At 32.9% G+C, this 22420-nt stretch overlaps 19 non-coding genes across 19 annotated transcripts; all 19 read left to right on the top strand.

Moving 5' to 3' along the window:
- Positions 1–1050: 1050 nt before the first annotated feature.
- Positions 1051–1132, top strand: TRNAS-CGA (transfer RNA serine (anticodon CGA)). The gene has a single exon. It is a non-coding gene; the product is annotated as a tRNA-Ser (tRNA).
- A 1425-nt stretch (positions 1133–2557) lies between these two features.
- On the top strand, positions 2558–2639 carry TRNAS-CGA (transfer RNA serine (anticodon CGA)). The gene has a single exon. It is a non-coding gene; the product is annotated as a tRNA-Ser (tRNA).
- Positions 2640–3073: 434 nt separating this feature from the next.
- On the top strand, positions 3074–3155 carry TRNAS-UGA (transfer RNA serine (anticodon UGA)). The gene has a single exon. It is a non-coding gene; the product is annotated as a tRNA-Ser (tRNA).
- A 911-nt stretch (positions 3156–4066) lies between these two features.
- On the top strand, positions 4067–4149 carry TRNAS-CGA (transfer RNA serine (anticodon CGA)). Its single transcript has one exon. It is a non-coding gene; the product is annotated as a tRNA-Ser (tRNA).
- Positions 4150–5575: 1426 nt separating this feature from the next.
- On the top strand, positions 5576–5657 carry TRNAS-CGA (transfer RNA serine (anticodon CGA)). Its single transcript has one exon. It is a non-coding gene; the product is annotated as a tRNA-Ser (tRNA).
- A 1425-nt stretch (positions 5658–7082) lies between these two features.
- TRNAS-CGA (transfer RNA serine (anticodon CGA)) lies at positions 7083–7164 on the top strand. The gene has a single exon. It is a non-coding gene; the product is annotated as a tRNA-Ser (tRNA).
- Positions 7165–8589: 1425 nt separating this feature from the next.
- Positions 8590–8671, top strand: TRNAS-CGA (transfer RNA serine (anticodon CGA)). Its single transcript has one exon. It is a non-coding gene; the product is annotated as a tRNA-Ser (tRNA).
- A 434-nt stretch (positions 8672–9105) lies between these two features.
- On the top strand, positions 9106–9187 carry TRNAS-UGA (transfer RNA serine (anticodon UGA)). Its single transcript has one exon. It is a non-coding gene; the product is annotated as a tRNA-Ser (tRNA).
- Positions 9188–10106: 919 nt separating this feature from the next.
- Positions 10107–10188, top strand: TRNAS-CGA (transfer RNA serine (anticodon CGA)). The gene has a single exon. It is a non-coding gene; the product is annotated as a tRNA-Ser (tRNA).
- A 2029-nt stretch (positions 10189–12217) lies between these two features.
- Positions 12218–12299, top strand: TRNAS-CGA (transfer RNA serine (anticodon CGA)). Its single transcript has one exon. It is a non-coding gene; the product is annotated as a tRNA-Ser (tRNA).
- A 434-nt stretch (positions 12300–12733) lies between these two features.
- Positions 12734–12815, top strand: TRNAS-UGA (transfer RNA serine (anticodon UGA)). The gene has a single exon. It is a non-coding gene; the product is annotated as a tRNA-Ser (tRNA).
- Positions 12816–13734: 919 nt separating this feature from the next.
- TRNAS-CGA (transfer RNA serine (anticodon CGA)) lies at positions 13735–13816 on the top strand. The gene has a single exon. It is a non-coding gene; the product is annotated as a tRNA-Ser (tRNA).
- A 1425-nt stretch (positions 13817–15241) lies between these two features.
- Positions 15242–15323, top strand: TRNAS-CGA (transfer RNA serine (anticodon CGA)). The gene has a single exon. It is a non-coding gene; the product is annotated as a tRNA-Ser (tRNA).
- A 434-nt stretch (positions 15324–15757) lies between these two features.
- TRNAS-UGA (transfer RNA serine (anticodon UGA)) lies at positions 15758–15839 on the top strand. Its single transcript has one exon. It is a non-coding gene; the product is annotated as a tRNA-Ser (tRNA).
- A 1540-nt stretch (positions 15840–17379) lies between these two features.
- TRNAS-CGA (transfer RNA serine (anticodon CGA)) lies at positions 17380–17461 on the top strand. The gene has a single exon. It is a non-coding gene; the product is annotated as a tRNA-Ser (tRNA).
- A 1424-nt stretch (positions 17462–18885) lies between these two features.
- Positions 18886–18967, top strand: TRNAS-CGA (transfer RNA serine (anticodon CGA)). Its single transcript has one exon. It is a non-coding gene; the product is annotated as a tRNA-Ser (tRNA).
- A 435-nt stretch (positions 18968–19402) lies between these two features.
- Positions 19403–19484, top strand: TRNAS-UGA (transfer RNA serine (anticodon UGA)). The gene has a single exon. It is a non-coding gene; the product is annotated as a tRNA-Ser (tRNA).
- A 920-nt stretch (positions 19485–20404) lies between these two features.
- TRNAS-CGA (transfer RNA serine (anticodon CGA)) lies at positions 20405–20486 on the top strand. Its single transcript has one exon. It is a non-coding gene; the product is annotated as a tRNA-Ser (tRNA).
- A 1425-nt stretch (positions 20487–21911) lies between these two features.
- On the top strand, positions 21912–21993 carry TRNAS-CGA (transfer RNA serine (anticodon CGA)). Its single transcript has one exon. It is a non-coding gene; the product is annotated as a tRNA-Ser (tRNA).
- Positions 21994–22420: the final 427 nt, after the last annotated feature.

The raw sequence follows: 22420 nt of genomic DNA, 5'->3' as shown, positions 1-22420 counted from the left end.
AACTAGAAATATGATTATTTATTATTGAGCTCAAATTTTTGAACTATGCCACAAGTAAGGTAGTTGTGGCCGAGTGGTTAAGGCGATGGACTTGAAATCCATTGGGGTCCTGCCAACTCCTGCCAACTACGTGTTGCTTTTCAATCACATGGAAAGACTAGCTTATAAATCATTATAACTTCATTTTACATAAACCTCAACTACAGTAGGTGCTGTATTTTCCAAAATTGCATTTAATGTTACAGCCTTTAAGGAAATATTGTAACACGTTACCTCCACTTCAAGGAATAATTTATTTTATTTTATAACAGTAGTTTATTATGTCGACATTGTTCAGGTAACTTTGGCCACGTGGTTGAGGTAATGAACTCATTCTCCATTAGGGTATACCCATTCAAAATCAAATCCTGCCAGATATGTGAAGTTTTTAAAGCTTGTTGCAAACATAATATACAATCAAGGTGAAGAAATCCAAAGAATGTTTTATTGAAGAATTGAACAAATCTTAGATAATCAACATCATTTTTCACAATGGATTTCTTTCTAAACCAGGTACTTTTAGAATATGAATACTTTCCTGTATTTATAAGAACATGCATAAGACTATATGTAAATATTTTCTATGGCAACACATGCATGCAGATACTTTCCAACTGGACTTAAATCTGCAGAAATATGTATGCTAATGAACTGATAATGGGATTGGAGAGTGTCATTTGTAAAAAATCCAAATAAAAAAAAGAATGACACCAATGAAAAATTGTATCCATCTTAAATAATTACTATTTGATGAAATATCAAGGAAACATGCAATGCATTTTACATAAACAGTGCATTTAAAATGTTGCTCTAAGACTCTGATTTATGTTTCACTAAGCTTAAGAGTAAATGTCCTTGACACTTACATGAGTCTATACTAGCTATTATTTTTTGCAAAGTTTAAGTATTAATATAAAAACAAAATGAGAAAAAGTCTATTGTTTTTTTCTGCCAACTAGAAATCTGAAACAATATATCTGCTCTCAATGTTTTCGGTAAACTGCTAGTCAGGTAGTTGTGGCCGAGTGGTTAAGGCGATGGACTCGAAATCCATTGGGGGTTCCCCGCGCAGGTTCAAATCCTGCCAACTACGTGTAACTTTTCAATCAAATGTAAATTTAAACTTCTAAATCATTAAAACTTACTTTTCCATATAACTCCACTAGGTGCTAAATTTTCCAAAATGGATTTTAAAGTTACAACTTTTAATGAAATGTTGTAACATGTTACCTCCACTTCAGCAAATTAAAAAAAAACTATAAATTTTTAACACCAAGTTATTATGTCTGTACTGTTCAGGTAGCTGTGGCCAAGTGCATGAGGTGATGGACTGTTTCATAATGCACAAGATTAAATGTCCTTGACGCCTACATTTTACATTAATCTATATCAGCTATTATATTTGCCAAAGTGTATCTGCTAATATAGCAAAAAAAAACTGTGTAAAATTGCATTGGTAATTTATTTCAACTAGAAATATGATTATTTATTATTGAGCTCAAATTTTTGAACTATGCCACAAGTAAGGTAGTTGTGGCCGAGTGGTTAAGGTGATGGACTTGAAATCCATTGGGGTCCTGCCAACTCCTGCCAACTACGTGTTGCTTTTCAATCACATGGAAAGACTAGCTTATAAATCATTATAACTTCATTTTACATAAACCTCAACTACAGTAGGTGCTGTATTTTCCAAAATTGCATTTAATGTTACAGCCTTTAAGGAAATATTGTAACACGTTACCTCCACTTCAAGGAATAATTTATTTTATTTTATAACAGTAGTTTATTATGTCGACATTGTTCAGGTAACTTTGGCCACGTGGTTGAGGTAATGAACTCATTCTCCATTAGGGTATACCCATTCAAAATCAAATCCTGCCAGATATGTGAAGTTTTTAAAGCTTGTTGCAAACATAATATACAATCAAGGTGAAGAAATCCAAAGAATGTTTTATTGAAGAATTGAACAAATCTTAGATAATCAACATCATTTTTCACAATGGATTTCTTTCTAAACCAGGTACTTTTAGAATATGAATACTTTTCTGTATTTATAAGAACATGCATAAGACTATATGTAAATATTTTCTATGGCAACACATGCATGCAGATACTTTCCAACTGGACTTAAATCTGCAGAAATATGTATGCTAATGAACTGATAATGGGATTGGAGAGTGTCATTTGTAAAAAATCCAAATAAAAAAAAGAATGACACCAATGAAAAATTGTATCCATCTTAAATAATAACTATTTGATGAAATATCAAGGAAACATGCAATGCATTTTACATAAACAGTGCATTTAAAATGTTGCTCTAAGACTCTGATTTATGTTTCACTAAGCTTAAGAGTAAATGTCCTTGACACTTACATGAGTCTATACTAGCTATTATTTTTTGCAAAGTTTAAGTATTAATATAAAAACAAAATGAGAAAAAGTCTATTGTTTTTTTCTGCCAACTAGAAATCTGAAACAATATATCTGCTCTCAATGTTTTCGATAAACTGCTAGTCAGGTAGTTGTGGCCGAGTGGTTAAGGCGATGGACTCGAAATCCATTGGGGGTTCCCCGCGCAGGTTCAAATCCTGCCAACTACGTGTAACTTTCAATCAAATGTAAATTTAAAATTCTAAATCATTAAAACTTACTTTTCCATATAACTCCACTAGGTGCTAAATTTTCCAAAATGGATTTTAAAGTTACAACTTTTAATGAAATGTTGTAACATGTTACCTCCATTTCAGCAAATTAAAAAAAAACTATAAATTTTTAACACCAAGTTATTATGTCTGTACTGTTCAGGTAGCTGTGGCCAAGTGCATGAGGTGATGGACTGTTTCATAATGCACAAGATTAAATGTCCTTGACGCCTACATTTTACATTAATCTATATCAGCTATTATATTTGCCAAAGTGTATCTGCTAATATAGCAAAAAAAAACCTGTGTAAAATTGCATTGGTAATTTATTTCAACTAGAAATATGATTATTTATTATTGAGCTCAAATTTTTGAACTATGCCACAAGTAAGGTAGTTGTGGCCGAGTGGTTAAGGCGATGGACTTGAAATCCATTGGGGTCTCCCCGCGTAGGTTCAAATCCTACGTGTTGCTTTTCAATCACATGGAAAGACTAGCTTATAAATCATTATAACTTCATTTTACATAAACCTCAACTACAGTAGGTGCTGTAATTTCCAAAATTGCCTTTAATGTTACAGCCTTTAAGGAAATATTGTAACACGTTACCTCCACTTCAAGGAATAATTTATTTTATTTTATAACAGTAGTTTATTATGTCGACATTGTTCAGGTAACTTTGGCCACGTGGTTGAGGTAATGAACTCATTCTCCATTAGGGTATACCCATTCAAAATCAAATCCTGCCAGATATGTGAAGTTTTTAAAGCTTGTTGCAAACATAATATACAATCAAGGTGAAGAAATCCAAAGAATGTTTTATTGAAGAATTGAACAAATCTTAGATAATCAACATCATTTTTCACAATGGATTTCTTTCTAAACCAGGTACTTTTAGAATATGAATACTTTCCTGTATTTATAAGAACATGCATAAGACTATATGTAAATATTTTCTATGGCAACACATGCATGCAGATACTTTCCAACTGGACTTAAATCTGCAGAAATATGTATGCTAATGAACTGATAATGGGATTGGAGAGTGTCATTTGTAAAAAATCCAAATAAAAAAAAGAATGACACCAATGAAAAATTGTATCCATCTTAAATAATAACTATTTGATGAAATATCAAGGAAACATGCAATGCATTTTACATAAACAGTGCATTTAAAATGTTGCTCTAAGACTCTGATTTATGTTTCACTAAGCTTAAGAGTAAATGTCCTTGACACTTACATGAGTCTATACTAGCTATTATTTTTTGCAAAGTTTAAGTATTAATATAGCAACAAAATGAGAAAAAGTCTATTGTTTTTTTCTGCCAACTAGAAATCTGAAACAATATATCTGCTCTCAATGTTTTCGGTAAACTGCTAGTCAGTTAGTTGTGGCCGAGTGGTTAAGGCGATGGACTCGAAATCCATTGGGGGTTCCCCGCGCAGGTTCAAATCCTGCCAACTGCGTGTAACTTTTCAATCAAATGTAAATTTAAACTTCTAAATCATTAAAACTTACTTTTCCATATAACTCCACTAGGTGCTAAATTTTCCAAAATGGATTTTAAAGTTACAACTTTTAATGAAATGTTGTAACATGTTACCTCCACTTCAGCAAATTAAAAAAAAACTATACATTTTTAACACCAAGTTATTATGTCTGTACTGTTCAGGTAGCTGTGGCCAAGTGCATGAGGTGATGGACTGTTTCATAATGCACAAGATTAAATGTCCTTGACGCCTACATTTTACATTAATCTATATACAGCTATTATATTTGCCAAAGTGTATCTGCTAATATAGCAAAAAAAAACTGTGTAAAATTGCATTGATAATTTATTTCAACTAGAAATATGATTATTTATTATTGAGCTCAAATTTTTGAACTATGCCACAAGTAAGGTAGTTGTGGCCGAGTGGTTAAGGCGATGGACTTGAAATCCATTGGGGTCCTGCCAACTCCTGCCAACTACGTGTTGCTTTTCAATCACATGGAAAGACTAGCTTATAAATCATTATAACTTCATTTTACATAAACCTCAACTACAGTAGGTGCTGTATTTTCCAAAATTGCATTTAATGTTACAGCCTTTAAGGAAATATTGTAACACGTTACCTCCACTTCAAGGAATAATTTATTTTATTTTATAACAGTAGTTTATTATGTCGACATTGTTCAGGTAACTTTGGCCACGTGGTTGAGGTAATGAACTCATTCTCCATTAGGGTATACCCATTCAAAATCAAATCCTGCCAGATATGTGAAGTTTTTAAAGCTTGTTGCAAACATAATATACAATCAAGGTGAAGAAATCCAAAGAATGTTTTATTGAAGAATTGAACAAATCTTAGATAATCAACATCATTTTTCACAATGGATTTCTTTCTAAACCAGGTACTTTTAGAATATGAATACTTTCCTGTATTTATAAGAACATGCATAAGACTATATGTAAATATTTTCTATGGCAACACATGCATGCAGATACTTTCCAACTGGACTTAAATCTGCAGAAATATGTATGCTAATGAACTGATAATGGGATTGGAGAGTGTCATTTGTAAAAAATCCAAATAAAAAAAAGAATGACACCAATGAAAAATTGTATCCATCTTAAATAATTACTATTTGATGAAATATTAAGGAAACATGCAATGCATTTTACATAAACAGTGCATTTAAAATGTTGCTCTAAGACTCTGATTTATGTTTCACTAAGCTTAAGAGTAAATGTCCTTGACACTTACATGAGTCTATACTAGCTATTATTTTTTGCAAAGTTTAAGTATTAATATAAAAACAAAATGAGAAAAAGTCTATTGTTTTTTTCTGCCAACTAGAAATCTGAAACAATATATCTGCTCTCAATGTTTTCGGTAAACTGCTAGTCAGGTAGTTGTGGCCGAGTGGTTAAGGCGATGGACTCGAAATCCATTGGGGGTTCCCCGCGCAGGTTCAAATCCTGCCAACTACGTGTAACTTTTCAATCAAATGTAAATTTAAACTTCTAAATCATTAAAACTTACTTTTCCATATAACTCCACTAGGTGCTAAATTTTCCAAAATGGATTTTAAAGTTACAACTTTTAATGAAATGTTGTAACATGTTACCTCCACTTCAGCAAATTAAAAAAAAACTATAAATTTTTAACACCAAGTTATTATGTCTGTACTGTTCAGGTAGCTGTGGCCAAGTGCATGAGGTGATGGACTGTTTCATAATGCACAAGATTAAATGTCCTTGACGCCTACATTTTACATTAATCTATATCAGCTATTATATTTGCCAAAGTGTATCTGCTAATATAGCAAAAAAAAACTGTGTAAAATTGCATTGGTAATTTATTTCAACTAGAAATATGATTATTTATTATTGAGCTCAAATTTTTGAACTATGCCACAAGTAAGGTAGTTGTGGCCGAGTGGTTAAGGTGATGGACTTGAAATCCATTGGGGTCCTGCCAACTCCTGCCAACTACGTGTTGCTTTTCAATCACATGGAAAGACTAGCTTATAAATCATTATAACTTCATTTTACATAAACCTCAACTACAGTAGGTGCTGTATTTTCCAAAATTGCATTTAATGTTACAGCCTTTAAGGAAATATTGTAACACGTTACCTCCACTTCAAGGAATAATTTATTTTATTTTATAACAGTAGTTTATTATGTCGACATTGTTCAGGTAACTTTGGCCACGTGGTTGAGGTAATGAACTCATTCTCCATTAGGGTATACCCATTCAAAATCAAATCCTGCCAGATATGTGAAGTTTTTAAAGCTTGTTGCAAACATAATATACAATCAAGGTGAAGAAATCCAAAGAATGTTTTATTGAAGAATTGAACAAATCTTAGATAATCAACATCATTTTTCACAATGGATTTCTTTCTAAACCAGGTACTTTTAGAATATGAATACTTTCCTGTATTTATAAGAACATGCATAAGACTATATGTAAATATTTTCTATGGCAACACATGCATGCAGATACTTTCCAACTGGACTTAAATCTGCAGAAATATGTATGCTAATGAACTGATAATGGGATTGGAGAGTGTCATTTGTAAAAAATCCAAATAAAAAAAAGAATGACACCAATGAAAAATTGTATCCATCTTAAATAATTACTATTTGATGAAATATCAAGGAAACATGCAATGCATTTTACATAAACAGTGCATTTAAAATGTTGCTCTAAGACTCTGATTTATGTTTCACTAAGCTTAAGAGTAAATGTCCTTGACACTTACATGAGTCTATACTAGCTATTATTTTTTGCAAAGTTTAAGTATTAATATAGCAACAAAATGAGAAAAAGTCTATTGTTTTTTTCTGCCAACTAGAAATCTGAAACAATATATCTGCTCTCAATGTTTTCGGTAAACTGCTAGTCAGGTAGTTGTGGCCGAGTGGTTAAGGCGATGGACTCGAAATCCATTGGGGGTTCCCCGCGCAGGTTCAAATCCTGCCAACTACGTGTAACTTTTCAATCAAATGTAAATTTAAACTTCTAAATCATTAAAACTTACTTTTCCATATAACTCCACTAGGTGCTAAATTTTCCAAAATGGATTTTAAAGTTACAACTTTTAATGAAATGTTGTAACATGTTACCTCCACTTCAGCAAATTAAAAAAAAACTATAATTTTTTAACACCAAGTTATTATGTCTGTACTGTTCAGGTAGCTGTGGCCAAGTGCATGAGGTGATGGACTGTTTCATAATGCACAAGATTAAATGTCCTTGACGCCTACATTTTACATTAATCTATATCAGCTATTATATTTGCCAAAGTGTATCTGCTAATATAGCAAAAAAAAACTGTGTAAAATTGCATTGGTAATTTATTTCAACTAGAAATATGATTATTTATTATTGAGCTCAAATTTTTGAACTATGCCACAAGTAAGGTAGTTGTGGCCGAGTGGTTAAGGCGATGGACTTGAAATCCATTGGGGTCCTGCCAACTCCTGCCAACTACGTGTTGCTTTTCAATCACATGGAAAGACTAGCTTATAAATCATTATAACTTCATTTTACATAAACCTCAACTACAGTAGGTGCTGTATTTTCCAAAATTGCATTTAATGTTACAGCCTTTAAGGAAATATTGTAACACGTTACCTCCACTTCAAGGAATAATTTATTTTATTTTATAACAGTAGTTTATTATGTCGACATTGTTCAGGTAACTTTGGCCACGTGGTTGAGGTAATGAACTCATTCTCCATTAGGGTATACCCATTCAAAATCAAATCCTGCCAGATATGTGAAGTTTTTAAAGCTTGTTGCAAACATAATATACAATCAAGGTGAAGAAATCCAAAGAATGTTTTATTGAAGAATTGAACAAATCTTAGATAATCAACATCATTTTTCACAATGGATTTCTTTCTAAACCAGGTACTTTTAGAATATGAATACTTTCCTGTATTTATAAGAACATGCATAAGACTATATGTAAATATTTTCTATGGCAACACATGCATGCAGATACTTTCCAACTGGACTTGAATCTGCAGAAATATGTATGCTAATGAACTGATAATGGGATTGGAGAGTGTCATTTGTAAAAAATCCAAATAAAAAAAAGAATGACACCAATGAAAAATTGTATCCATCTTAAATAATTACTATTTGATGAAATATCAAGGAAACATGCAATGCATTTTACATAAACAGTGCATTTAAAATGTTGCTCTAAGACTCTGATTTATGTTTCACTAAGCTTAAGAGTAAATGTCCTTGACACTTACATGAGTCTATACTAGCTATTATTTTTTGCAAAGTTTAAGTATTAATATAGCAACAAAATGAGAAAAAGTCTATTGTTTTTTTCTGCCAACTAGAAATCTGAAACAATATATCTGCTCTCAATGTTTTCGGTAAACTGCTAGTCAGGTAGTTGTGGCCGAGTGGTTAAGGCGATGGACTCGAAATCCATTGAGGGTTCCCCGCGCAGGTTCAAATCCTGCCAACTACGTGTAACTTTTCAATCAAATGTAAATTTAAACTTCTAAATCATTAAAACTTACTTTTCCATATAACTCCACTAGGTGCTAAATTTTCCAAAATGGATTTTAAAGTTACAACTTTTATTGAAATGTTGTAACATGTTACCTCCACTTCAGCAAATTAAAAAAAAACTATAAATTTTTAACACCAAGTTATTGTGTCTGTACTGTTCAGGTAGCTGTGGCCAAGTGCATGAGGTGATGGACTGTTTCATAATGCACAAGATTAAATGTCCTTGACGCCTACATTTTACATTAATCTATATCAGCTATTATATTTGCCAAAGTGTATCTGCTAATATAGCAAAAAAAAACTGTGTAAAATTGCATTGGTAATTTATTTCAACTAGAAATATGATTATTTATTATTGAGCTCAAATTTTTTAACTATGCCACAAGTAAGGTAGTTGTGGCCGAGTGGTTAAGGCGATGGACTTGAAATCCATTGGGGTCTCCCCGCGTAGGTTCAAATCCTGCCAACTACGTGTTGCTTTTCAATCACATGGAAAGACTAGCTTATAAATCATTATAACTTCATTTTACATAAACCTCAACTACAGTAGGTGCTGTATTTTCCAAAATTGCATTTAATGTTACAGCCTTTAAGGAAATATTGTAACACGTTACCTCCACTTCAAGGAATAATTTATTTTATTTTATAACAGTAGTTTATTATGTCGACATTGTTCAGGTAACTTTGGCCACGTGGTTGAGGTAATGAACTCATTCTCCATTAGGGTATACCCATTCAAAATCAAATCCTGCCAGATATGTGAAGTTTTTAAAGCTTGTTGCAAACATAATATACAATCAAGGTGAAGAAATCCAAAGAATGTTTTATTGAAGAATTGAACAAATCTTAGATAATCAACATCATTTTTCACAATGGATTTCTTTCTAAACCAGGTACTTTTAGAATATGAATACTTTCCTGTATTTATAAGAACATGCATAAGACTATATGTAAATATTTTCTATGGCAACACATGCATGCAGATACTTTCCAACTGGACTTAAATCTGCAGAAATATGTATGCTAATGAACTGATAATGGGATTGGAGAGTGTCATTTGTAAAAAATCCAAATAAAAAAAAGAATGACACCAATGAAAAATTGTATCCATCTTAAATAATAACTATTTGATGAAATATCAAGGACACATGCAATGCATTTTACATAAACAGTGCATTTAAAATGTTGCTCTAAGACTCTGATTTATGTTTCACTAAGCTTAAGAGTAAATGTCCTTGACACTTACATGAGTCTATACTAGCTATTATTTTTTGCAAAGTTTAAGTATTAATATAGCAACAAAATGAGAAAAAGTCTATTGTTTTTTTCTGCCAACTAGAAATCTGAAACAATATATCTGCTCTCAATGTTTTCGGTAAACTGCTAGTCAGGTAGTTGTGGCCGAGTGGTTAAGGCGATGGACTCGAAATCCATTGGGGGTTCCTCGCGCAGGTTCAAATCCTGCCAACTACGTGTAACTTTTCAATCAAATGTAAATTTAAACTTCTAAATCATTAAAACTTACTTTTCCATATAACTCCACTAGGTGCTAAATTTTCCAAAATGGATTTTAAAGTTACAACTTTTAATGAAATGTTGTAACATGTTACCTCCACTTCAGCAAATAAAAAAAAAACGGTACTTATGTAGTAACTGGGCTGCCGATTTTTTGATTGTATGCCTTAAGTTAAGGCATACAATCAGATGCGATGCGATGCGATATCGCATCGCATCGCATCCGATATCGCATCCGATATCGGATGCGATGACCCGATTTTTCCATAGGAATCAATGTTAAAATGATTCCTATGGAAAAATGGGTCCTTTTCATACCCCTACTATCCAAGTGGGCATGGAGTTGGATATAAACCTGTGGCGAGCGTAGCGAGCCACCGAGCCCGAAGCGTGGCGAGCGAAGCGAGCCCCGCGAGGGGACGGTATTCGTCCCCTCGCGGGGCTCGCTTCGCTCGCCACGCTTCGGGCTCGGTGGCTCGCTACGCTCGCCACAGGTTTATATCCAACTCCATGCCCACTTGGATAGTAGGGGTATGAAAAGGACCCATTTTTCCCATTGAATTCCATGTTAAAATGGACTCAGTCCATTTTAACATTGATTCCTATGGAAAAATCGGGTCATCGCATCGCATCGAATCGCATGGTCGCATGCGATGCGATGCGATCTCCCGATCCGACCCGATTTAGAAATCGGCAGCCCAGTTACTACATAAGTACCAAAAAAACTATAAATTTTTAACACCAAGTTATTATGTCTGTACTGTTCAGGTAGCTGTGGCCAAGTGCATGAGGTGATGGACTGTTTCATAATGCACAAGATTAAATGTCCTTGACGCCTACATTTTACATTAATCTATATCAGCTATTATATTTGCCAAAGTGTATCTGCTAATAAAGCAAAAAAAAACTGTGTAAAATTGCATTGGTAATTTATTTCAACTAGAAATATGATTATTTATTATTGAGCTCAAATTTTTGAACTATGCCACAAGTAAGGTAGTTGTGGCCGAGTGGTTAAGGCGATGGACTTGAAATCCATTGGGGTCCTGCCAACTCCTGCCAACTACGTGTTGCTTTTCAATCACATGGAAAGACTAGCTTATAAATCATTATAACTTCATTTTACATAAACCTCAACTACAGTAGGTGCTGTATTTTCCAAAATTGCATTTAATGTTACAGCCTTTAAGGAAATATTGTAACACGTTACCTCCACTTCAAGGAATAATTTATTTTATTTTATAACAGTAGTTTATTATGTCGACATTGTTCAGGTAACTTTGGCCACGTGGTTGAGGTAATGAACTCATTCTCCATTAGGGTATACCCATTCAAAATCAAATCCTGCCAGATATGTGAAGTTTTTAAAGCTTGTTGCAAACATAATATACAATCAAGGTGAAGAAATCCAAAGAATGTTTTATTGAAGAATTGAACAAATCTTAGATAATCAACATCATTTTTCACAATGGATTTCTTTCTAAACCAGGTACTTTTAGAATATGAATACTTTCCTGTATTTATAAGAACATGCATAAGACTATATGTAAATATTTTCTATGGCAACACATGCATGCAGATACTTTCCAACTGGACTTAAAACTGCAGAAATATGTATGCTAATGAACTGATAATGGGATTGGAGAGTGTCATTTGTAAAAAATCCAAATAAAAAAAAGAATGACACCAATGAAAAATTGCATCCATCTTAAATAATTACTATTTGATGAAATATCAAGGAAACATGCAATGCATTTTACATAAACAGTGCATTTAAAATGTTGCTCTAAGACTCTGATTTATGTTTCACTAAGCTTAAGAGTAAATGTCCTTGACACTTACATGAGTCTATACTAGCTATTATTTTTTGCAAAGTTTAAGTATTAATATAGCAACAAAATGAGAAAAAGTCTATTGTTTTTTTCTGCCAACTAGAAATCTGAAACAATATATCTGCTCTCAATGTTTTCGGTAAACTGCTAGTCAGGTAGTGGTGGCCGAGTGGTTAAGGCGATGGACTCGAAATCCATTGGGGGTTCCCCGCGCAGGTTCAAATCCTGCCAACTACGTGTAACTTTTCAATCAAATGTAAATTTAAACTTCTAAATCATTAAAACTTACTTTTCCATATAACTCCACTAGGTGCTAAATTTTCCAAAATGGATTTTAAAGTTACAACTTTTAATGAAATGTTGTAACATGTTACCTCCACTTCAGCAAATTAAAAAAAAACTATAAATTTTTAACACCAAGTTATTATGTCTGTACTGTTCAGGTAGCTGTGGCCAAGTGCATGAGGTGATGGACTGTTTCATAATGCACAAGATTAAATGTCCTTGACGCCTACATTTTACATTAATCTATATCAGCTATTATATTTGCCAAAGTGTATCTGCTAATATAGCAAAAAAAAACTGTGTAAAATTGCATTGGTAATTTATTTCAACTAGAAATATGATTATTTATTATTGAGCTCAAATTTTTTAACTATGCCACAAGTAAGGTAGTTGTGGCCGAGTGGTTAAGGCGATGGACTTGAAATCCATTGGGGTCTCCCCGCGTAGGTTCAAATCCTGCCAACTACGTGTTGCTTTTCAATCACATGGAAAGACTAGCTTATAAATCATTATAACTTCATTTTACATAAACCTCAACTACAGTAGGTGCTGTATTTTCCAAAATTGCATTTAATGTTACAGCCTTTAAGGAAATATTGTAACACGTTACCTCCACTTCAAGGAATAATTTATTTTATTTTATAACAGTAGTTTATTATGTCGACATTGTTCAGGTAACTTTGGCCACGTGGTTGAGGTAATGAACTCATTCTCCATTAGGGTATACCCATTCAAAATCAAATCCTGCCAGATATGTGAAGTTTTTAAAGCTTGTTGCAAACATAATATACAATCAAGGTGAAGAAATCCAAAGAATGTTTTATTGAAGAATTGAACAAATCTTAGATAATCAACATCATTTTTCACAATGGATTTCTTTCTAAACCAGGTACTTTTAGAATATGAATACTTTCCTGTATTTATAAGAACATGCATAAGACTATATGTAAATATTTTCTATGGCAACACATGCATGCAGATACTTTCCAACTGGACTTAAATCTGCAGAAATATGTATGCTAATGAACTGATAATGGGATTGGAGAGTGTCATTTGTAAAAAATCCAAATAAAAAAAAGAATGACACCAATGAAAAATTGTATCCATCTTAAATAATAACTATTTGATGAAATATCAAGGAAACATGCAATGCATTTTACATAAACAGTGCATTTAAAATGTTGCTCTAAGACTCTGATTTATGTTTCACTAAGCTTAAGAGTAAACGTCCTTGACACTTACATGAGTCTATACTAGCTATTATTTTTTGCAAAGTTTAAGTATTAATATAGCAACAAAATGAGAAAAAGTCTATTGTTTTTTTCTGCCAACTAGAAATCTGAAACAATATATCTGCTCTCAATGTTTTCTGTAAACTGCTAGTCAGGTAGTTGTGGCCGAGTGGTTAAGGCGATGGACTCGAAATCCATTGGGGGTTCCTTGCGCAGGTTCAAATCCTGCCAACTACGTGTAACTTTTCAATCAAATGTAAATTTAAACTACTAAATCATTAAAACTTACTTTTCCATATAACTCCACTAGGTGCTAAATTTTCCAAAATGGATTTTAAAGTTACAACTTTTAATGAAATGTTGTAACATGTTACCTCCACTTCAGCAAATAAATAAAAAACTATAAATTTTTAACACCAAGTTATTATGTCTGTACTGTTCAGGTAGCTGTGGCCAAGTGCATGAGGTGATGGACTGTTTCATAATGCACAAGATTAAATGTCCTTGACGCCTACATTTTACATTAATCTATATCAGCTATTATATTTGCCAAAGTGTATCTGCTAATAAAGCAAAAAAAAACTGTGTAAAATTGCATTGGTAATTTATTTCAACTAGAAATATGATTATTTATTATTGAGCTCAAATTTTTGAACTATGCCACAAGTAAGGTAGTTGTGGCCGAGTGGTTAAGGCGATGGACTTGAAATCCATTGGGGTCCTGCCAACTCCTGCCAACTACGTGTTGCTTTTCAATCACATGGAAAGACTAGCTTATAAATCATTATAACTTCATTTTACATAAACCTCAACTACAGTAGGTGCTGTATTTTCCAAAATTGCATTTAATGTTACAGCCTTTAAGGAAATATTGTAACACGTTACCTCCACTTCAAGGAATAATTTATTTTATTTTATAACAGTAGTTTATTATGTCGACATTGTTCAGGTAACTTTGGCCACGTGGTTGAGGTAATGAACTCATTCTCCATTAGGGTATACCCATTCAAAATCAAATCCTGCCAGATATGTGAAGTTTTTAAAGCTTGTTGCAAACATAATATACAATCAAGGTGAAGAAATCCAAAGAATGTTTTATTGAAGAATTGAACAAATCTTAGATAATCAACATCATTTTTCACAATGGATTTCTTTCTAAACCAGGTACTTTTAGAATATGAATACTTTCCTGTATTTATAAGAACATGCATAAGACTATATGTAAATATTTTCTATGGCAACACATGCATGCAGATACTTTCCAACTGGACTTAAATCTGCAGAAATATGTATGCTAATGAACTGATAATGGGATTGGAGAGTGTCATTTGTAAAAAATCCAAATAAAAAAAAGAATGACACCAATCAAAAATTGTATCCATCTTAAATAATAACTATTTGATGAAATATCAAGGAAACATGCAATGCATTTTACATAAACAGTGCATTTAAAATGTTGCTCTAAGACTCTGATTTATGTTTCACTAAGCTTAAGAGTAAATGTCCTTGACACTTACATGAGTCTATACTAGCTATTATTTTTTGCAAAGTTTAAGTATTAATATAGCAACAAAATGAGAAAAAGTCTATTGTTTTTTTCTGCCAACTAGAAATCTGAAACAATATATCTGCTCTCAATGTTTTCAGTAAACTGCTAGTCAGGTAGTTGTGGCCGAGTGGTTAAGGCGATGGACTCGAAATCCATTGGGGGTTCCCCGCGCAGGTTCAAATCCTGCCAACTATGTGTAACTTTTCAATCAAATGTAAATTTAAACTTCTAAATCATTAAAACTTACTTTTCCATATAACTCCACTAGGTGCTAAATTTTCCAAAATGGATTTTAAAGTTACAACTTTTAATGAAATGTTGTAACATGTTACCTCCACTTCAGCAAATTAAAAAAAAAACTATAAATTTTTAACACCAAGTTATTATGTCTGTACTGTTCAGGTAGCTGTGGCCAAGTGCATGAGGTGATGGACTGTTTCATAATGCACAAGATTAAATGTCCTTGACGCCTACATTTTACATTAATCTATATCAGCTATTATATTTGCCAAAGTGTATCTGCTAATATAGCAAAAAAAACTGTGTAAAATTGCATTGGTAATTTATTTCAACTAGAAATATGATTATTTATTATTGAGCTCAAATTTTTGATCTATGCCACAAGTAAGGTAGTTGTGGCCGAGTGGTTAAGGCGATGGACTTGAAATCCATTGGGGTCTCCCCGCGTAGGTTCAAATCCTGCCAACTACGTGTTGCTTTTCAATCACATGGAAAGACTAGCTTATAAATCATTATAACTTCATTTTACATAAACCTCAACTACAGTAGGTGCTGTATTTTCCAAAATTGCATTTAATGTTACAGCCTTTAAGGAAATATTGTAACACGTTACCTCCACTTCAAGGAATAATTTATTTTATTTTATAACAGTAGTTTATTATGTCGACATTGTTCAGGTAACTTTGGCCACGTGGTTGAGGTAATGAACTCATTCTCCATTAGGGTATACCCATTCAAAATCAAATCCTGCCAGATATGTGAAGTTTTTAAAGCTTGTTGCAAACATAATATACAATCAAGGTGAAGAAATCCAAAGAATGTTTTATTGAAGAATTGAACAAATCTTAGAAAATCAACATCATTTTTCACAATGGATTTCTTTCTAAACCAGGTACTTTTAGAATATGAATACTTTCCTGTATTTATAAGAACATGCATAAGACTATATGTAAATATTTTCTATGGCAACACATGCATGCAGATACTTTCCAACTGGACTTAAATCTTCAGAAATATGTATGCTAATGAACTGATAATGGGATTGGAGAGTGTCATTTGTAAAAAATCCAAATAAAAAAAAGAATGACACCAATGAAAAATTGTATCCATCTTAAATAATTAGGTACTTATGTAGTATCTGGGCTGCCGATTTTTTGATTGTATGCCTTAAGTTAAGGCATACAATCAGATGCGATGCGATGCGATATCGCATCGCATCGCATACGATGCGATGCGATGCGATGCGATGACCCGATTTTTCCATAGGATTCAATGTTAAAATGGACTGAGTCCATTTTAACATGGAATTCAATGGGAAAAAGGGGTCCTTTTCATACCCCTACTATCCAAGTGGGCATGGAGTTGGATATAAACCTGTGGCGAGCGTAGCGAGCCACCGAGCCCGAAGCGTGGCGAGCGAAGCGAGCCCCGCGAGGGGACGGTATTCTGCGTCCCCTCGCGGGGCTCGCTACGCTCGCCACGCTTCGGGCTCGGTGGCTCGCTACGCTCGCCACAGGTTTATATCCAACTCCATGCCCACTTGGATAGTAGGGGTATGAAAAGGACCCCTTTTTCCCATTGAATTCCATGTTAAAATGGACTCAGTCCATTTTAACATTGAATCCTATGGAAAAATCGGGTCCATCGCATCGCATCGCATCGCATGCGATATGGTCGGGTGCGATGCGATGGACACGATTTCAAAATCGGCAGCCCAGTTACTACATAAGTACCAATAATTACTATTTGATGAAATATCAAGGAAACATGCAATGCATTTTACATAAACAGTGCATTTAAAATGTTGCTCTAAGACTCTGATTTATGTTTCACTAAGCTTAAGAGTAAATGTCCTTGACACTTACATGAGTCTATACTAGCTATTATTTTTTGCAAAGTTTAAGTATTAATATAGCAACAAAATGAGAAAAAGTCTATTGTTTTTTTTCTGCCAACTAGAAATCTGAAACAATATATCTGCTCTCAATGTTTTCGGTAAACTGCTAGTCAGGTAGTTGTGGTCGAGTGGTTAAGGCGATGGACTCGAAATCCATTGGAGGTTCCCCGCGCAGGTTCAAATCCTGCCAACTACGTGTAACTTTTCAATCAAATGTAAATTTAAACTTCTAAATCATTAAAACTTACTTTTCCATATAACTCCACTAGGTGCTAAATTTTCCAAAATGGATTTTAAAGTTACAACTTTTAATGAAATGTTGTAACATGTTACCTCCACTTCAGCAAATTAAAAAAAAACTATAAATTTTTAACACCAAGTTATTATGTCTGTACTGTTCATGTAGCTGTGGCCAAGTGCATGAGGTGATGGACTGTTTCATAATGCACAAGATTAAATGTCCTTGACGCCTACATTTTACATTAATCTATATCAGCTATTATATTTGCCAAAGTGTATCTGCTAATATAGCAAAAAAAACTGTGTAAAATTGCATTGGTAATTTATTTCAACTAGAAATATGATTATTTATTATTGAGCTCAAATTTTTGAACTATGCCACAAGTAAGGTAGTTGTGGCCGAGTGGTTAAGGCGATGGACTTGAAATCCATTGGGGTCCTGCCAACTCCTGCCAACTACGTGTTGCTTTTCAATCACATGGAAAGACTAGCTTATAAATCATTATAACTTCATTTTACATAAACCTCAACTACAGTAGGTGCTGTATTTTCTAAAATTGCATTTAATGTTACAGCCTTTAAGGAAATAGTGTAACACGTTACCTCCACTTCAAGGAATAATTTATTTTATTTTATAACAGTAGTTTATTATGTCGACATTGTTCAGGTAACTTTGGCCACGTGGTTGAGGTAATGAACTCATTCTCCATTAGGGTATACCCATTCAAAATCAAATCCTGCCAGATATGTGAAGTTTTTAAAGCTTGTTGCAAACATAATATACAATCAAGGTGAAGAAATCCAAAGAATGTTTTATTGAAGAATTGAACAAATCTTAGATAATCAACATCATTTTTCACAATGGATTTCTTTCTAAACCAGGTACTTTTAGAATATGAATACTTTCCTGTATTTATAAGAACATGCATAAGACTATATGTAAATATTTTCTATGGCAACACATGCATGCAGATACTTTCCAACTGGACTTAAATCTGCAGAAATATGTATGCTAATGAACTGATAATGGGATTGGAGAGTGTCATTTGTAAAAAATCCAAATAAAAAAAAGAATGACACCAATGAAAAATTGTATCCATCTTAAATAATTACTATTTGATGAAATATCAAGGAAACATGCAATGCATTTTACATAAACAGTGCATTTAAAATGTTGCTCTAAGACTCTGATTTATGTTTCACTAAGCTTAAGAGTAAATGTCCTTGACACTTACATGAGTCTATACTAGCTATTATTTTTTGCAAAGTTTAAGTATTAATATAGCAACAAAATGAGAAAAAGTCTATTGTTTTTTTCTGCCAACTAGAAATCTGAAACAATATATCTGCTCTCAATGTTTTCGGTAAACTGCTAGTCAGGTAGTTGTGGCCGAGTGGTTAAGGCGATGGACTCGAAATCCATTGGCGGTTCCCCGCGCAGGTTCAAATCCTGCCAACTACGTGTAACTTTTCAATCAAATGTAAATTTAAACTTCTAAATCATTAAAACTTACGTTTCCATATAACTCCACTAGGTGCTAAATTTTGCAAAATGGATTTTAAAGTTACAACTTTTAATGAAATGTTGTAACATGTTACCTCCACTTCAGTAAATTAAAAAAATTTTTTAATTTTTAACACCAAGTTATTATGTCTGTACTGTTCAGGTAGCTGTGGCCAAGTGCCTGAGGTGATGTACTGTTTCATAATGCACAAGATTAAATGTCCTTGACGCCAACATTTTACATTAATCTATATCAGCAATTATATTTGCCAAAGTGTATCTGCTAATATAGTAAAAAAAAAAACTGTGTAAAATTGCATTGGTAATTTATTTCAACTAGAAATATAAATATTTATTATTGAGCTCAAATTTTTGAACTTTGCCACAAGTAAGGTAGTTGTGGCCGAGTTGTTAAGGCGATGGACTTGAAATCCATTGGGGTCTCCCCACGTAGGTTCAAATCCTGCCAACTGCGTGTTGCTTTTCAATCACATGGAAAGACTAGCTTATAAATCATTATAACTTCATTTTACATAAACCTCAACTACAGTAGGTGCTGTTTTTTCCAAAATTGCATTTAATGTTACAGCCTTTAAGGAAATATTGTAACACGTTACCTCCACTTCAAGGAATAATTTATTTTATTTTATAACAGTAGTTTATTATGTCGACATTGTTCAGGTAACTTTGGCCACGTGGTTGAGGTAATGAACTCATTCTCCATTAGGGTATACCCATTCAAAATCAAATCCTGCCAGATATGTGAAGTTTTTAAAGCTTGTTGCAAACATAATATACAATCAAGGTGAAGAAATCCAAAGAATGTTTTATTGAAGAATTGAACAAATCTTAGATAATCAACATCATTTTTCACAATGGATTTCTTTCTAAACCAGGTACTTTTAGAATATGAATACTTTCCTGTATTTATAAGAACATGCATAAGACTATATGTAAATATTTTCTATGGCAACACATGCATGCAGATACTTTCCAACTGGACTTAAATCTGCAGAAATATGTATGCTAATGAACTGATAATGGGATTGGAGAGTGTCATTTGTAAAAAATCCAAATAAAAAAAAGAATGACACCAATGAAAAATTGTATCCATCTTAAATAATTACTATTTGATGAAATATCAAGGAAACATGCAATGCATTTTACATAAACAGTGCATTTAAAATGTTGCTCTAAGACTCTGATTTATGTTTCACTAAGCTTAAGAGTAAATGTCCTTGACACTTACATGAGTCTATACTAGCTATTATTTTTTGCAAAGTTTAAGTATTAATATAGCAACAAAATGAGAAAAAGTCTATTGTTTTTTTTCTGCCAACTAGAAATCTGAAACAATATATCTGCTCTCAATGTTTTCGGTAAACTGCTAGTCAGGTAGTTGTGGTCGAGTGGTTAAGGCGATGGACTCGAAATCCATTGGAGGTTCCCCGCGCAGGTTCAAATCCTGCCAACTACGTGTAACTTTTCAATCAAATGTAAATTTAAACTTCTAAATCATTAAAACTTACTTTTCCATATAACTCCACTAGGTGCTAAATTTTCCAAAATGGATTTTAAAGTTACAACTTTTAATGAAATGTTGTAACATGTTACCTCCACTTCAGCAAATTAAAAAAAAACTATAAATTTTTAACACCAAGTTATTATGTCTGTACTGTTCATGTAGCTGTGGCCAAGTGCATGAGGTGATGGACTGTTTCATAATGCACAAGATTAAATGTCCTTGACGCCTACATTTTACATTAATCTATATCAGCTATTATATTTGCCAAAGTGTATCTGCTAATATAGCAAAAAAAACTGTGTAAAATTGCATTGGTAATTTATTTCAACTAGAAATATGATTATTTATTATTGAGCTCAAATTTTTGAACTATGCCACAAGTAAGGTAGTTGTGGCCGAGTGGTTAAGGCGATGGACTTGAAATCCATTGGGGTCCTGCCAACTCCTGCCAACTACGTGTTGCTTTTCAATCACATGGAAAGACTAGCTTATAAATCATTATAACTTCATTTTACATAAACCTCAACTACAGTAGGTGCTGTATTTTCTAAAATTGCATTTAATGTTACAGCCTTTAAGGAAATAGTGTAACACGTTACCTCCACTTCAAGGAATAATTTATTTTATTTTATAACAGTAGTTTATTATGTCGACATTGTTCAGGTAACTTTGGCCACGTGGTTGAGGTAATGAACTCATTCTCCATTAGGGTATACCCATTCAAAATCAAATCCTGCCAGATATGTGAAGTTTTTAAAGCTTGTTGCAAACATAATATACAATCAAGGTGAAGAAATCCAAAGAATGTTTTATTGAAGAATTGAACAAATCTTAGATAATCAACATCATTTTTCACAATGGATTTCTTTCTAAACCAGGTACTTTTAGAATATGAATACTTTCCTGTATTTATAAGAACATGCATAAGACTATATGTAAATATTTTTCTATGGCAACACATGCATGCAGATACTTTCTAACTGGACTTAAATCTGCAGAAATATGTATGCTAATGAACTGATAATGGGATTGGAGAGTGTCATTTGTAAAAAATCCAAATAAAAAAAAGAATGACACCAATGAAAAATTGTATCCATCTTAAATAATTACTATTTGATGAAATATCAAGGAAACATGCAATGCATTTTACATAAACAGTGCATTTAAAATGTTGCTCTAAGACTCTGATTTATGTTTCACTAAGCTTAAGAGTAAATGTCCTTGACACTTACATGAGTCTATACTAGCTATTATTTTTTGCAAAGTTTAAGTATTAATATAGCAACAAAATGAGAAAAAGTCTATTGGTTTTTTCTGTCAACTAGAAATCTGAAACAATATATCTGCGCTCAATGTTTTCAGTAAACTGCTAGTCAGGTAGTTGTGGCCGAGTGGTTAAGGCGATGGACTCGAAATCCATTGGGGGTTCACCGCGCAGGTTCAAATCCTGCCAACTATGTGAAACTATTCAATCAAATGTAAAGATAAACTTCTAAATAATTAAAACTTACGTTTCCATATAACTCCACTAGGTGCTAAATTTTGCAAAATGGATTTTAAAGTTACAACTTTTAATGAAATGTTGTAACATGTTACCTCCACTTCAGTAAATTAAAAAATTTTTTTAATTTTTAACACCAAGTTATTATGTCTGTACTGTTCAGGTAGCTGTGGCCAAGTGCCTGAGGTGATGTACTGTTTCATAATGCACAAGATTAAATGTCCTTGACGCCAACATTTTACATTAATCTATATCAGCAATTATATTTGCCAAAGTGTATCTGCTAATATAGTAAAAAAAAAACTGTGTAAAATTGCATTGGTAATTTATTTCAACTAGAAATATAAATATTTATTATTGAGCTCAAATTTTTGAACTTTGCCAC

Source organism: Crinia signifera, chromosome 11, assembly GCF_055691185.1.
Source record: "Crinia signifera chromosome 11, ASM5569118v1, whole genome shotgun sequence".
Taxonomy (NCBI): Eukaryota; Metazoa; Chordata; class Amphibia; order Anura; family Myobatrachidae; genus Crinia; species Crinia signifera.
This window is presented reverse-complemented; position numbering and strand designations above follow the sequence as displayed.